We start from the raw sequence: 15577 nt of genomic DNA, 5'->3' as shown, positions 1-15577 counted from the left end.
TAGGGTATAGAGTGTATGGTATAGAGTGTAGAGTGTAGGGTATAGAGTGTATAGTGTAGGGTATAGAGTGTAGGGTATAGAGTGTAGGGTATAGACTGTAGGGTATAGAGTGTAGGGAATAGAGTGTAGAGTGTTGGGTATAGAGTGTATGGTATAGAGTGTAAGGTATAGAGTGTAGAGTGTAGGGTATAGAGTGTAGGGTATAGAGTGTAGGGTATAGAGTTTAGAGTGTAGGGTATAGAGTGTAGGGTATAGAGTGTAGGGTATAGAGTGTAGGGTATAGAGTGTAGGGATTAGAGTGTAGGGTATAGAGTGTGGGGTATAGAGTGTAGAGTGTAGGGTATAGAGTGTAGGGTATAGAGTATAGAGTGTAGGGTATAGAGTGTATGTTATAGAGTGTAGGGTATAGAGTGTAGAGTGTAGGGTATAGAGTGTAGAGTGTAGGGTATAGAGTGTAGGGTATAGAGTGTAAGGTATAGAGTGTAGGGTGTAGAGTGTAGGGTATAGAGTGTATGATATAGAGTGTAGGGTATAGAGTGTAGGGTATAGAGTGTATGGTATAGAGTGTAGAGTGTAGGGTATAGAGTGTAAGGTATAGAGTGTAGGGTGTAGAGTGTAGGGTATAGAGTGTATGATATAGAGTGTAGGGTATAGAGTGTAGGGTATAGAGTGTATGGTATAGAGTGTAGAGTGTAGGGTATAGAGTGTAGGGTATAGAGTGTAAAGTGTAGGGTATAGAGTGTATGGTATAGAGTGTAGGGTGTAGAGTGTTTGGTATAGAGTGTAGGGTATAGAGTCTAGAGTGTAGGGTATAGAGTGTAGGATATAGAGTGTAGAGTATAGAGTGTACGGTCTAGAGTGTAGAGTGTAGGGTATAGAGTGTAGTGTATAGAGTGTAAGGTATAGAGTGTAGAGTGTAGGGTATAGAGTGTAAGGTATAGAGTGTAGAGTGTAGGGTATAGAGTGTATGGTATAGAGTGTAGGGTATAGAGTGTAGAGTTTAGGGTATAGAGTGTAGGGTATAGAGTGTAGGGTATAGAGTGTAGAGTGTAGGGTATAGAGTGTAGAGTTTAGGGTATAGAGTGTAGTGTATAGAGTGTAGAGTGTAGGGTATAGAGTGTAGGGTATAGAGTGTAAGGTGTAGAGTGTAGGGTATAGAGTGTATGGTATAGAGTGTAGAGTGTAGGGTATAGAGTGTACGGTATAGAGTGTAGGGTATAGAGTGTAGAGTGTAGGGTGTAGAGTGTAGGGTATAGAGCGTTGGGTATAAAGTGTAGAGTGTAGGGTATAGAGTGTAGGGTATAGAGTGTAGAGTGTAGGGTGTAGAGTGTAGGGTATAGAATGTAAGGTATAGAGTGTAGGGTATAGAGTGTATGTTATAGAGTGTATGGTATAAAGTGTAGAGTGTAGGGTATAGAGTGTAGGGTATAGAGTGTAGGGTATAGAGTGTAGGGTATAGAGTATAGAGTGTAGGGTATAGAGTGTAGGGTTGAGAGTGTAGGGTAGAGAGTGTAGGGTAGAGAGTGTAGAGTGTAGGGTATAGAGTGTATGGTATAGAGTGTAGGGTATAGAGTGTATGGTATAGAGTGTAGGGTATACAGTGTAGAGTGTAGGGTATAGAGTGTAGGTTATAGAGTGTAGGGTATAGAGTGTAGGGTATAGAGTGTAGAGTGTAGGGTATAGAGTGTAGGGTATAGAGTGTATGGTATAGAGTGTAGAGTGTAGGGTATAGAGTGTATAGTGTAGGGTATAGAGTGTAGGGTATAGAGTGTAGGGTATAGACTGTAGGGTATAGAGTGTAGGGAATAGAGTGTAGAGTGTTGGGTATAGAGTGTATGGTATAGAGTGTAAGGTATAGAGTGTAGAGTGTAGGGTATAGAGTGTAGGGTATAGAGTTTAGAGTGTAGGGTATAGAGTGTAGGGTATAGAGTGTAGGGTATAGAGTGTAGGGTATAGAGTGTAGGGATTAGAGTGTAGGGTATAGAGTGTGGGGTATAGAGTGTAGAGTGTAGGGTATAGAGTGTAGGGTATAGAGTATAGAGTGTAGGGTATAGAGTGTATGTTATAGAGTGTAGGGTATAGAGTGTAGAGTGTAGGGTATAGAGTGTAGAGTGTAGGGTATAGAGTGTAGGGTATAGAGTGTAAGGTATAGAGTGTAGGGTGTAGAGTGTAGGGTATAGAGTGTATGATATAGAGTGTAGGGTATAGAGTGTAGGGTATAGAGTGTATGGTATAGAGTGTAGAGTGTAGGGTATAGAGTGTAAGGTATAGAGTGTAGGGTGTAGAGTGTAGGGTATAGAGTGTATGATATAGAGTGTAGGGTATAGAGTGTAGGGTATAGAGTGTATGGTATAGAGTGTAGAGTGTAGGGTATAGAGTGTAGGGTATAGAGTGTAAAGTGTAGGGTATAGAGTGTATGGTATAGAGTGTAGGGTGTAGAGTGTTTGGTATAGAGTGTAGGGTATAGAGTCTAGAGTGTAGGATATAGAGTGTAGAGTATAGAGTGTAGGGTCTAGAGTGTAGAGTGTAGGGTATAGAGTGTAGGGTATAGAGTGTAGGGTGTAGAGTGTAGGGTATAGAGTGTAGAGTGTATGGTATAGAGTGTAGGGTATAGAGTGTATGGTATAGAGTGTAGGGTATAGAGTGTATGGTATAGAGTATAGGGTATAGAGTGTAGGGTATAGAGTGTAGAGTGTAGGGTATAGAGTGTATGGTATAGAGTGTAGAGTGTAGGGTATAGAGTGTAGGGTATTGAGTGTAGGGTATAGAGTGTAGGGTATAGAGTGTAGAGTGTAGGGTATAGAGTGTAGGGTATAGAGTGTAGGGTATAGAGTGTAAGGTATAGAGTGTAGAGTATAGGGTATGGAGTGTATGGTATATAGTGTAGGGTATAGAGCGTTTGGTATAGAGTGTAGGGTATAGAGTGTAGAGTGTAGGGTATAGATTGTAGAGTATAGAGTGTAGGGTATAGAGTGTATGGAATAGAGTGTATGGTATAGAGTGTAGGGTATAGAGTGTAGGGTATAGAGTGTATGATATAGAGTGTAGGGTATAGAGTGTAGGGAATAGAGTGTAGCGTATAGAGTGTAGAGTGTAGGGTGTAGAGTGTAGGGTATAGAGTGTAGGGTATTGAGTGTAAGGTATAGAGTGTAGGGTATAGAGTGTATGTTATAGAGTGTATGGTATAAAGTGTAGAGTGTAGGGTATAGAGTGTAGGGTATAAAGTGTATGTTATAGAGTGTAGGGTATAGAGTGTAGGGTATAGAGTGTAGGGTATAGAGTATAGAGTGTATGGTATAGAGTGTAGGGTTGAGAGTGTAGGGTAGAGAGTGTAGACTGTAGGGTATAGAGTGTATGGTATAGAGTATAGGGTATAGAGTGTATGGTATAGAGTGTAGGGTATAGAGTGTAGGGTATAGAGTGTAGGGTATAGAGTGTAGGTTATAGAGTGTAGGGTATAGAGTGTAGGGTATAGAGTGTAGAGTGTAGGTTATAGAGTGTAGGGTATAGAGTGTATGGTATAGAGTGTAGAGTGTAGGTTATAGAGTGTAAAGTGTAGGGTATAGAGTGTTGGGTATAGAGTGTAGGGTATAGAGTGTATGGTTTAGAGTGTAGGGAACAGAGTGTAGAGTGTAGGATATAGAGTGTATGGTATAGAGTGTAGGGTATAGGGTGTAGAGTGTAGGGTATAGAGTGTAGGGTATAGAGTGTAGGGTGTAGAGTGTAGGGTATAGAGTGTAGGGTGTAGAGTGTAGGGTATAGAGTGTAGAGTGTAGGGTATAGAGTGTATGGTATAGAGTGTAGGGTATAGAGTGTAGGGTGTAGAGTGTAGGGTATAGAGTGTAGGGTATAGAGTGTAGGGTATAGAGTGTAGGGTATAGAGTGTAGAGTGTAGGGTATAGAGTGTAGGGTATAGAGTGTAGGGTATAGAGTGTAGCGTATGGAGTGTAGAGTGTAGGGATTAGAGTGTAGGGTATAGAGTGTAGGGTGTAGAATGCAGAGTATAGAGTGTAGAGTGTAGGGTATAGAGTGTATGGTATAGAGTGTAGGGTATAGAGTGTAGGGTGTAGAGTGTAGGGTATAGACTGTAGGGTATAGAGTGTAGGGTATAGAGTGTAGAGTGTAGGGTATAGAGTGTAGAGTGTAGGGTATAGAGTGTAGGGTATAGAGTGTAAGGTATAGAGTGTAGGGTGTAGAGTGTAGGGTATGGAGTGTATGATATAGAGTGTAGGGTATAGAGTGTAGGGTATAGAGTGTATGGTATAGAGTGTAGAGTGTAGGGTATAGAGTGTAGGGTATAGAGTGTAGAGTGTAGGGTATAGAGTGTATGGTATAGAGTGTAGGGTGTAGAGTGTATGGTATAGAGTGTAGGGTATAGAGTCTAGAGTGTAGGGTATAGAGTGTAGGATATAGAGTGTAGAGTATAGAGTGTACGGTCTAGAGTGTAGAGTGTAGGGTATAGAGTGTAGGGTATAGAGTGTAGGGTGTAGAGTGTAGGGTATAGAGTGTAGAGTGTAGGGTATAGAGTGTAGGGTATAGAGTGTAGAGTGTATGGTATAGAGTGTAGGGTATAGAGTGTATGGTATAGAGTGTAGGGTATAGAGTGTATGGTATAGATTATAGGGTATAGAGTGTAGGGTATAGAGTGTAGAGTGTAGGGTATAGAGTGTATGGTATAGAGTGTAGAGTGTAGGGTATAGAGTGTAGGATATTGAGTGTAGGGTATAGAGTGTAGAGTGTAGGGTATAGAGTGTAGAGTGTAGGGTATAGAGTGTAGGGTATAGAGTGTAAGGTATAGAGCGTAGAGTGTAGGGTATGGAGTGTATGGTATATAGTGTAGGGTATAGAGTGTTTGGTATAGAGTGTAGGGTATAGAGTGTAGAGTGTAAGGTATAGATTGTAGAATATAGAGTGTAGGGTATAGAGTGTATGGAATAGAGTGTATGGTATAGAGTGTAGGGTATAGAGTGTAGGGTATAGAGTGTAGAGTGTGGGGTATAGAGTGTAGAGTGTAGGCTATAGAGTGTATGATATAGAGTGTAGGGTATAGAGTGTAGGGTATAGAGTGTATGGTATAGAGTGTATGGTATAGAGTATAGGGTATAGAGTGTAGAGTGTAGGGTATATAGTGTAGGGTATAGAGTGTAGGGTGTAGTGTGTAGGGTATAGAGTGTAGGGTATAGAGTGTGGGGTATAGATTGTAGGGTATAGCCTGTAGGGTATAGAGTATAGAGTGTAGGGTATAGAGGGTAGGGTATAGAGTGTAGGGTATAGAGTGTAGAGTGTAGGGGGTAGAGTGTAGGGTATAGAGTGTAGGGTATAGAGTGTAGGGTATAGAGTGTAGAGTGTACGGTATAGAGTGTAGAGTGTAGTGTATAGAGTGTAAGGTATAGAGTGTAGAGTGTAGGGTATAGAGTGTAAGGTATTGAGTGTAGAGTGTAGGGTATAGAGTGTATGGTATAGAGTGTAGGGTATAGAGTGTAGAGTTTAGGGTATAGAGTGTAGGGTATAGAGTGTAGGGTATAGAGTGTAGAGTGTAGGGTATAGAGTGTAGAGTTTAGGGTATAGAGTGTAGTGTATAGAGTGTAGAGTGTAGGGTATAGAGTGTAGGGTATAGAGTGTAGTGTATAGAGTGTAAGGTGTAGAGTGTAGGGTATAGAGTGTATGGTATAGAGTGTAGAGTGTAGGGTATAGAGTGTAGGATATTGAGTGTAGGGTATAGAGTGTAGAGTGTAGGGTATAGAGTGTAGAGTGTAGGGTATAGAGTGTAGGGTATAGAGTGTAGGGTATAGAGTGTAAGGTATAGAGCGTAGAGTGTAGGGTATGGAGTGTATGGTATATAGTGTAGGGTATAGAGTGTTTGGTATAGAGTGTAGGGTATAGAGTGTAGAGTGTAAGGTATAGATTGTAGAATATAGAGTGTAGGGTATAGAGTGTATGGAATAGAGTGTATGGTATAGAGTGTAGGGTATAGAGTGTAGGGTATAGAGTGTAGAGTGTGGGGTATAGAGTGTAGAGTGTAGGCTATAGAGTGTATGATATAGAGTGTAGGGTATAGAGTGTAGGGTATAGAGTGTATGGTATAGAGTGTATGGTATAGAGTATAGGGTATAGAGTGTAGAGTGTAGGGTATATAGTGTAGGGTATAGAGTGTAGGGTGTAGTGTGTAGGGTATAGAGTGTAGGGTATAGAGTGTAGGGTATAGATTGTAGGGTATAGCCTGTAGGGTATAGAGTATAGAGTGTAGGGTATAGAGGGTAGGGTATAGAGTGTAGGGTATAGAGTGTAGAGTGTAGGGGGTAGAGTGTAGGGTATAGAGTGTAGGGTATAGAGTGTAGGGTATAGAGTGTAGAGTGTACGGTATAGAGTGTAGAGTGTAGTGTATAGAGTGTAAGGTATAGAGTGTAGAGTGTAGGGTATAGAGTGTAAGGTATTGAGTGTAGAGTGTAGGGTATAGAGTGTATGGTATAGAGTGTAGGGTATAGAGTGTAGAGTTTAGGGTATAGAGTGTAGGGTATAGAGTGTAGGGTATAGAGTGTAGAGTGTAGGGTATAGAGTGTAGAGTTTAGGGTATAGAGTGTAGTGTATAGAGTGTAGAGTGTAGGGTATAGAGTGTAGGGTATAGAGTGTAGTGTATAGAGTGTAAGGTGTAGAGTGTAGGGTATAGAGTGTATGGTATAGAGTGTAGGGTATAGAGTGTAGAGTGTAGGGTATAGAGTATAGGGTATAGAGTGTAGGGTATAGAGTGTAGAGTGTAGGGTGTAGAGTGTAGGGTATAGAGCGTTGGGTATAAAGTGTAGAGTGTAGGGTATAGAATGTAGGGTATAAAGTGTAGAGTGTAGGGTGTAGAGTGTAGGGTATAGAATGTAAGGTATAGAGTGTAGGGTATAGAGTGTATGTTATAGATTGTATGGTATAAAGTGTAGAGTGTAGGGTATAGAGTGTAGGATATAGAGTGTAGGGTATAGAGTGTAGGGTATAGAGTATAGAGTGTAGGGTATAGAGTGTAGGGTTGAGAGTGTAGGGTAGAGAGTGTAGGGTAGAGAGTGTAGAGTGTAGGGTATAGAGTGTATGGTATAGAGTGTAGGGTATAGAGTGTATGGTATAGAGTGTAGGGTATACAGTGTAGAGTGTAGGGTATAGAGTGTAGGTTATAGAGTGTAGGGTATAGAGTGTAGGGTTTAGAGTGTAGAGTGTAGGGTATAGAGTGTAGGGTATAGAGTGTATGGTATAGAGTGTAGGGTATAGAGTGTATAGTGTAGGGTATAGAGTGTAGGGTATAGAGTGTAGGGTATAGAGTGTATGGTATAGAGTGTAGAGTGTTGGGTATAGAGTGTATGGTATAGAGTGTAAGGTATAGAGTGTAGAGTGTAGGGTATAGAGTGTAGGGTATAGAGTGTAGGGTATAGAGTTTAGAGTGTAGGGTATAGAGTGTAGGGTATAGAGTGTAGGGTATAGAGTGTAGGGTATAGAGTGTAGAATGTAGGGTATAGAGTGTAGGGTATAGAGTGTAGGGTATAGAGTGTATGTTATAGAATGTAGGGTATAGAGTGTAGAGTGTAGGGTATAGAGTGTAGAGTGTAGGGTATAGAGTGTAGGGTATAGAGTGTAAGGTATAGAGTGTAGGGTGTAGAGTGTAGGGTATAGAGTGTATGATATAGAGTGTAGGGTATAGAGTGTAGGGTATAGAGTATGGTATAGAGTGTAGAGTGTAGGGTATAGAGTGTAGGGTATAGAGTGTAGAGTGTATGGTATAGAGTGTATGGTATAGAGTGTAGGGTGTAGAGTGTATGGTATAGAGTGTAGGGTATAGAGTGTAGAGTGTAGGGTATAGAGTGTAGAATATAGAGTGTAGGGTGTAGAGTGTAGGGTATAGAGTGTAGAGTGTAGGGTATAGAGGGTAGGGTATAGAGTGTAGAGTGTATGGTATAGAGTGTAGGGTATAGAGTGTATGGTATAGATTGTAGGTATAGAGTGTATGGTATAGAGTATAGGGTATAGAGTAAAGGGTATAGAGTGTAGAGTGTAGGGTATAGAGTGTATGGTATACAGTGTAGAGAGTAGGGTATAGAGTGTAGGATATTGAGTGTAGGGTATATAGTGTAGGGTATAGAGTGTAGAGTGTAGGGTATAGAGTGTAGAGTGTAGGGTATAGAGTGTAGGGTATAGAGTGTAAGGTATAGAGCGTAGAGTGTAGGGTATGGAGTGTATGGTATATAGTGCAGGGTATAGAGTGTTTGGTATAGAGTGTAGGGTATAGAGTGTAGAGTGTAGGGTATAGATTGTAGAGTGTAGGGTTTAGGGTGTAGGGTATAGAGTGTATGGAATAGAGTGTATGGTATAGAGTGTAGGGTATAGAGTGTAGGGTATAGAGTGTAGAGTGTGGGGTATAGAGTGTAGAGTGTAGGGTATAGAGTGTAGGGTATAGAGTGTAGGGTATAGATTGTAGGGTATAGCCTGTAGGGTATAGAGTATAGAGTGTAGGGTATAGAGTGTAGGGTATAGAGTGTAGAGTGTAGGGTGTAGAGTGTAGGGTATAGAGTGTAGGGTGTAGAGTGTAGGGTATAGAGTGTAGGGTATAGAGTGTAGGGTATAAAGTGTAGAGTGTAGGGTATATTGTGTAGGGTATAGAGTGTAGGGAATAGAGTGTAGTGTATAGAGTGTAGGGTATAGAGTGTAGGGTATAGAGTGTAGAGTGTGGAGTGTAGAGTGTAGAGTATAGAGTGTAGGGTATAGAGTGTAGGGTATAGATTGTAGAGTGTAGGGTATAGAGTGTAGGGTATAGAGTGTACAGTGTAGGGATTAGAGTGTAGGGTATAGAGTGTAGGGTATAGAGTGTAGGGTATAGAGTGTAGAGTGTAGGGTATAGAGTGTATAGTGTAGGGTATAGAGTGTATGGTATAGAGTGTAGGGTGTAGAGTGTAGGGTATAGAGTGTAGGGTATAGAGTGTAGAGTGTAGGGTATAGAGTGTATGGTATAGAGTGTAGGGTGTAGAGTGTGAGGTATAGAGTGTAGGGTATAGAGTGTATGTTATAGAGTGTATGGTATAAAGTGTAGAGTGTAGGGTATAGAGTGTAGGGTATAGAGTGTAGGGTATAGAGTGTAGGGTATAGTGTGTAGAGTGTAGGGATTAGAGTGTAGGGTATAGAGTGTAGGGTATAGAGTGTAGAGTGTAGGGTATAGAGTGTAGGGTATAGAGTATAGAGTGTAGGGTATAGAGTGTAGGGTATAGAGTGTAAAGTGTAGAGTGTAGGGTATAGAGTATATGTTATAGAGTGTAGGGTATAGAGTGTAGAGTGTAGGGTATAGAGTATAGAGTGTAGGGTATAGAGTGTAGGGTATAGAGTGTAAGGTATAGAGTGTAGGGTATAGAGTGTAAGGTATAGAGTGTAGGGTGTAGAGTGTAGAGTGTAGGGAATAGAGTGTATGGTATAGAGTGTAGGGTGTAGAGTGTATGGTATATTGTGTAGGTTATAGAGTGTATGGTATAAAGTGTAGAGTGTAGGGTATAGCGTGTAGGGTTTAGAGTGTAGAGTGTAGGGTATAGAGTGTATGGTATAGAGTGTAGAGTGTAGGGTATAGAGTGTATGGTATAGAGTGTAGGGTATAGAGTGTAAGGTATAGAGTGTAGAGTGTAGGGATTAGAGTGTAGGGTATAGAGTGTAGGGTATAGAGTGTAGAGTGTAGGGTATAGAGTGTAGGGTATAGAGTGTACAGTGTAGGGATTAGAGTGTAGGGTATAGAGTGTAGGGTATAGAGTGTAGTTTATAGAGTGTAGAGTGTAGGGTATAGAGTGTATAGTGTAGGGTATAGAGTGTATGGTATAGAGTGTAGGGTGTAGAGTGTAGGGTATAGAGTGTAGGGTATAGAGTGTAGAGTGTAGGGTATAGAGTGTATGGTATAGAGTGTAGAGTGTAGGGTATAGAGTGTATGGTATAGAGTGTAGGGTATAGAGTGTAAGGTATAGAGTGTAGAGTGTAGGGATTAGAGTGTAGGGTATAGAGTGTAGGGTATAGAGTGTAGAGTGTAGGGTATAGAGTGTAGGGTATAGAGTGTACAGTGTAGGGATTAGAGTGTAGGGTATAGAGTGTAGGGTATAGAGTGTAGGGTATAGAGTGTAGAGTGTAGGGTATAGAGTGTATAGTGTAGGGTATAGAGTGTATGGTATAGAGTGTAGGGTGTAGAGTGTAGGGTATAGAGTGTAGGGTATAGAGTGTAGAGTGTAGGGTATAGAGTGTATGGTATAGAGTGTAGGGTGTAGAGTGTGAGGTATAGAGTGTAGGGTATAGAGTGTATGTTATAGAGTGTATGGTATAAAGTGTAGAGTGTAGGGTATAGAGTGTAGGGTATAGAGTGTAGGGTATAGAGTGTAGGGTATAGTGTGTAGAGTGTAGGGATTAGAGTGTAGGTTATAGAGTGTAGGGTATAGAGTGTAGAGTGTAGGGTATAGAGTGTAGGGTATAGAGTATAGAGTGTAGGGTATAGAGTGTAGGGTATAGAGTGTAAAGTGTAGAGTGTAGGGTATAGAGTATATGTTATAGAGTGTAGGGTATAGAATGTAGAGTGTAGGGTATTGAGTATAGAGTGTAGGGTATAGAGTGTAGGGTATAGAGTGTAAGGTATAGAGTGTAGGGTGTAGAGTGTAGAGTGTAGGGTATAGAGTGTAGGGTATAGAGTGTAAGGTATAGAGTGTAGAGTGTAGGGTATAGAGTGTAGGGTATAGAGTGTAGGGTGTAGAGTGTATGGTATAGAGTGTAGGTTATAGAGTGTATGGTATAAAGTGTAGAGTGTAGGGTATAGCGTGTAGGGTATAGAGTGTAGAGTGTAGGGTATAGAGTGTATGGTATAGAGTGTAGAGTGTAGGATATAGAGTGTATGGTATAGAGTGTAGGGTATAGAGTGTAAGGTATAGAGTATAGAGTGTAGGGATTAGAGTGTAGGGTATAGAGTGTAGGGTATAGAGTGTAGAGTGTAGGGTATAGAGTGTAGGGTATAGAGTGTAGGGTATAGAGTGTACAGTGTAGGGATTAGAGTGTAGGGTATAGAGTGTAGGGTATAGAGTGTAGGGTATACAGTGTAGAGTTTAGAGTGTAGGGTATAGAGTGTATGGTATAGAGTGTAGGGTATAGAGTATGGTATAGAGTGTAGAGTGTAGGGTATATAGTGTAGGGTATAGAGTGTAGAGTGTATGGTATAGAGTGTATGGTATAGATTGTAGGGTGTAGAGTGTATGGTATAGAGTGTAGGGTATAGAGTGTAGAGTGTAGGGTATAGAGTGTAGGGTATAGGGTGTAGGGTGTAGAGTGTAGGGTATAGAGTGTAGCGTGTAGGGTATAGAGGGTAGGGTATAGAGTGTAGAGTGTATGGTATAGAGTGTAGGGTATATAGTGTATGGTATAGAGTGTAGGTATAGAGTGTATGGTATAGAGTATAGGGTATAGAGTAAAGGGTATAGAGTGTAGAGTGTAGGGTATAGAGTGTATGGTATACAGTGTAGAGTGTAGGGTATAGAGTGTAGGGTATTGAGTGTTGGGTATAGAGTGTAGGGTATAGAGTGTAGAATGTAGGGTATAGAGTGTAGGGTATAGAGTGTAGGGTATAGAGTGTAGGGTATAGAGTGTATGTTATAGAATGTAGGGTATAGAGTGTAGAGTGTAGGGTATAGAGTGTAGAGTGTAGGGTATAGAGTGTAGGGTATAGACTGTAAGGTATAGAGTGTAGGGTGTAGAGTGTAGGGTATAGAGTGTATGATATAGAGTGTAGGGTATAGAGTGTAGGGTATAGAGTATGGTATAGAGTGTAGAGTGTAGGGTATAGAGTGTAGGGTATAGAGTGTAGAGTGTATGGTATAGAGTGTATGGTATAGAGTGTAGGGTGTAGAGTGTATGGTATAGAGTGTAGGGTATAGAGTGTAGAGTGTAGGGTATAGAGTGTAGAATATAGAGTGTAGGGTGTAGAGTGTAGGGTATAGAGTGTAGAGTGTAGGGTATAGAGGGTAGGGTATAGAGTGTAGAGTGTATGGTATAGAGTGTAGGGTATAGAGTGTATGGTATAGATTGTAGGTATAGAGTGTATGGTATGGAGTATAGGGTATAGAGTAAAGGGTATAGAGTGTAGAGTGTAGGGTATAGAGTGTATGGTATACAGAGTAGATTGTAGGGTATAGAGTGTAGGATATTGAGTGTAGGGTATATAGTGTAGGGTATAGAGTGTAGAGTGTAGGGTATAGAGTGTAGAGTGTAGGGTATAGAGTGTAGGGTATAGAGTGTAAGGTATAGAGCGTAGAGTGTAGGGTATGGAGTGTATGGTATATAGTGCAGGGTATAGAGTGTTTGGTATAGAGTGTAGGGTATAGAGTGTAGAGTGTAGGGTATAGATTGTAGAGTGTAGAGTGTAGGGTTTAGAGTGTAGGGTATAGAGTGTATGGAATAGAGTGTATGGTATAGAGTGTAGGGTATAGAGTGTAGGGTATAGAGTGTAGAGTGTGGGGTATAGAGTGTAGAGTGTAGGGTATAGAGTGTAGGGTATAGAGTGTAGGGTATAGATTGTAGGGTATAGCCTGTAGGGTATAGAGTATAGAGTGTAGGGTATAGAGTGCAGGGTATAGAGTGTAGAGTGTAGGGTGTAGAGTGTAGGGTATAGAGTGTAGGGTATAGAGTGTAGGGTATAAAGTGTAGAGTGTAGGGTATATTGTGTAGGGTATAGAGTGTAGGGTATAGAGTGTAGAGTGTAGGGTGTAGAGTGTAGGGTGTAGAGTGTAGGTTATAGAGTGTAAGGTATAGAGTGTAGGGTATAGTGTGTAGGTTATAGAGTGTAGGGTATAGAGTGTAGGGTATAGAGTGTATGGTATAGAGTGTAGGGTATAGAGTGTAGGGTATAGAGTGTAGGGTATAGAGTATAGAGTGTAGGGTATAGAGTGTAGGGTATAGTGTGTAGGTTATAGAGTGTAGGGTATAGAGTGTAGGGTATAGAGTGTATGGTATAGAGTGTAGGGTATAGAGTGTAGGGTATAGAGTGTAGGGTATAGAGTATAGAGTGTAGGGTATAGAGTGTAGGGTTGAGAGTGTAGGGTAGAGAGTGTAGAGTGTAGGGTATAGAGTGTATGGTATAGAGTGTATGGTATAGAGTGTAGGGTATAGAGTGTAGAGTGTAGGGTATAGAGTGTAGGGTATAGAGTGTAGGTTATAGAGTGTAGGGTATAGAGTGTAGGGTATAGAGTGTAGAGTGTAGGGTATAGAGTGTAGGGTATAGAGTGTATGGTATAGAGTGTATAGTGTAGGTTATAGAGTGTATAGTGTAGGGTATAGAGTGTAGGGTATAGAGTGTATGGTATAGAGTGTAGGGAATAGAGTGTAGAGTGTATGATATAGCGTGTATAGTATAGAGAGTAGGGTATAGTGTAGAGTGTAGGGTATAGAATGTAGGGTATAGAGTGTAGGGTGTAGAGTGTAGGGTATAGAGTGTAGGGTATAGAGTGTAGAGTGTAGGGATTAGAGTGTTGGGTATAGAGTGTAGGGTATAGAGTGTAGAGTGTAGGGTATAGAGTGTAGGGTATAGAGTGTAGGGTATAGCGTGTAAAGTGTAGAGTGTAGGGTATAGAGTGTATGTTATAGAGTGTAGGGTATAGAGTGTAGAGTGTAGGGTATAGAGTTTAGAGTTTAAGGTATAGAGTGTAGGTTATAGAATGTAAGGTATAGAGTGTAGGGTGTAGAGTGTGGGGTATAGAGTGTAGGGTATAGAGTGTAGGGTATAGAGTGTATGGTATAGAGTGTAGGGTATAGAGTGTATGGTATAGAGTGTAGGGTATAGAGTGTAGAGTGTAGGGTATAGAGTGTAGGGTATAGAGTGTAGAGTGTAGAGTATAGAGTGTAGGCTATAGAGTGTAGGGTATAGAGTGTAGAGTATAGAGTGTAGGGTATAGAGTGTAGAGTGTAGGGTATAGAGTGTAGGGTATAGAGTGTAGGGTGTAGAGTGTAGGGTATAGAGTGTAGAGTGTAGGGTATAGAGTGTATGGTATAGAGTGTAGGGTATAGAGTGTAGGGTGTAGAGTGTAGGGTATAGAGTGTAGGGTATAGAGTGTAGGGTATAGAGTGTAAAGTGTAGGGTATAGAGTGTAGAGTGTAGGGTATAGAGTGTAGGGTATAGAGTGTAGGGTATGGAGTGTAGAGTGTAGAGATTAGAGTGTAGGGTATAAAGTGTAGGGTGTAGAATGTAGGGTATAGACTGTAGAGTGTAGGGTATAGAGTGTATGGTATAGAGTGTAGGGTATAGAGTGTAGGGTGTAGAGTGTAGGGTATAGACTGTAGGGTATAGAGTGTAGAGTGTAGGGTATAGAGTGTAGGTTATAGAGTGTAGGGTATAGAGTGTATGGAATAGAGTGTACGTTATAGAGTGTAGAGTGTAGGGTATAGAGCGTAGGGTGTAGGTTATATAGTGTAGGTTATAGAGTGTAGAGTGTAGGGTATAGAGTGTATGGTATAGAGTGTAGGGTGTAGAGTGTAGGGTATAGACTGTATGGTATAGAGTGTAGACTGTAGGGTATAGAGTGTATGGTATAGAGTGTATGGTATAGAGTGTAAGGTATAGAGTGTAGATTGTAGGGATTAGAGTGTAGGGTATAGAGTGTAGGGTATAGAGTGAAGAGTGTAGGGTATAGAGTGTAGGGTATAGAGTGTAGGGTATAGAGTGTACAGTGTAGGGATTAGAGTGTAGGGTATAGAGTGTAGGGTATAGTGTGTAGGGTATAGAGTGTAGAGTGTAGGGTATAGAGTGTAGGGTATAGAGTGTAGGGTATAGAGTGTAGAGTGTTGGGTATAGAGTGTAGAGTGTAGGGTATAGAGTGTAGAGTGTAGGGTATAGAGTGTAGGGTGTAGAGTGTAGGGTATAGAGTGTAGTGTATAGAGTGTGGAGTGTAGGGTATAGAGTGTATGGTATAGAGTGTAGGGTGCAGAGTGTATGGTATAGAGTGTAGGTTAAAGAGTGTATGCTATAGAGTGTAGAGTGTAGGGTATAGCGTGTAGGGTATAGAGTGTAGAGTGTAGGGTATAGAGTGTATGGTATAGAGGGTAGGGTATAGAGTGTAGGGTATAGAGGGTAAGGTATAGAGTGTAGAGTGTAGGGTATAGAGTGTATGGTATAGAGTGTAGGGTATAGAGTGTAGGGTATAGAGTGTAGGGTATAGAGTGTAGGGTATAGAGTGTAGAGTGTAGGGATTAGAGTGTAGGGTATAGAGTGTAGGGTATAGAGTGTAGAGTGTAGGGTATAGAGTGTAGGGCTTAGAGTGTAGGGTATAGAGTGTAGAGTGTAAGGATTAGAGTGTAGGGTATAGAGTGTAGGGTATAGAGTGTAGGGTATAGAGTGTAGAGTGTAGGGTATAGAGTGTAGAGTGTAGGGTATAGAGTGTAGTGTATAGAGTGTAAGGTATAGAGTGTAGAGTGTAGGGTATAAAGTGTAGTGTATAGAGTGTAAGGTATAGAGTGTAGAGTGTAGGGAATAGAGTGTAGTGTATAGAGTGTAGAGTGTAGGGTGTAGAGTGTAGGTTATAGAGTGTAAGGTATAGAGTGTAGGGTATAGTGT

The sequence above is a fragment of the Ranitomeya imitator genome, chromosome 10, assembly GCF_032444005.1.
Source record: "Ranitomeya imitator isolate aRanImi1 chromosome 10, aRanImi1.pri, whole genome shotgun sequence".
Taxonomy (NCBI): domain Eukaryota; kingdom Metazoa; phylum Chordata; class Amphibia; order Anura; family Dendrobatidae; genus Ranitomeya; species Ranitomeya imitator.
This window is presented reverse-complemented; position numbering follows the sequence as displayed.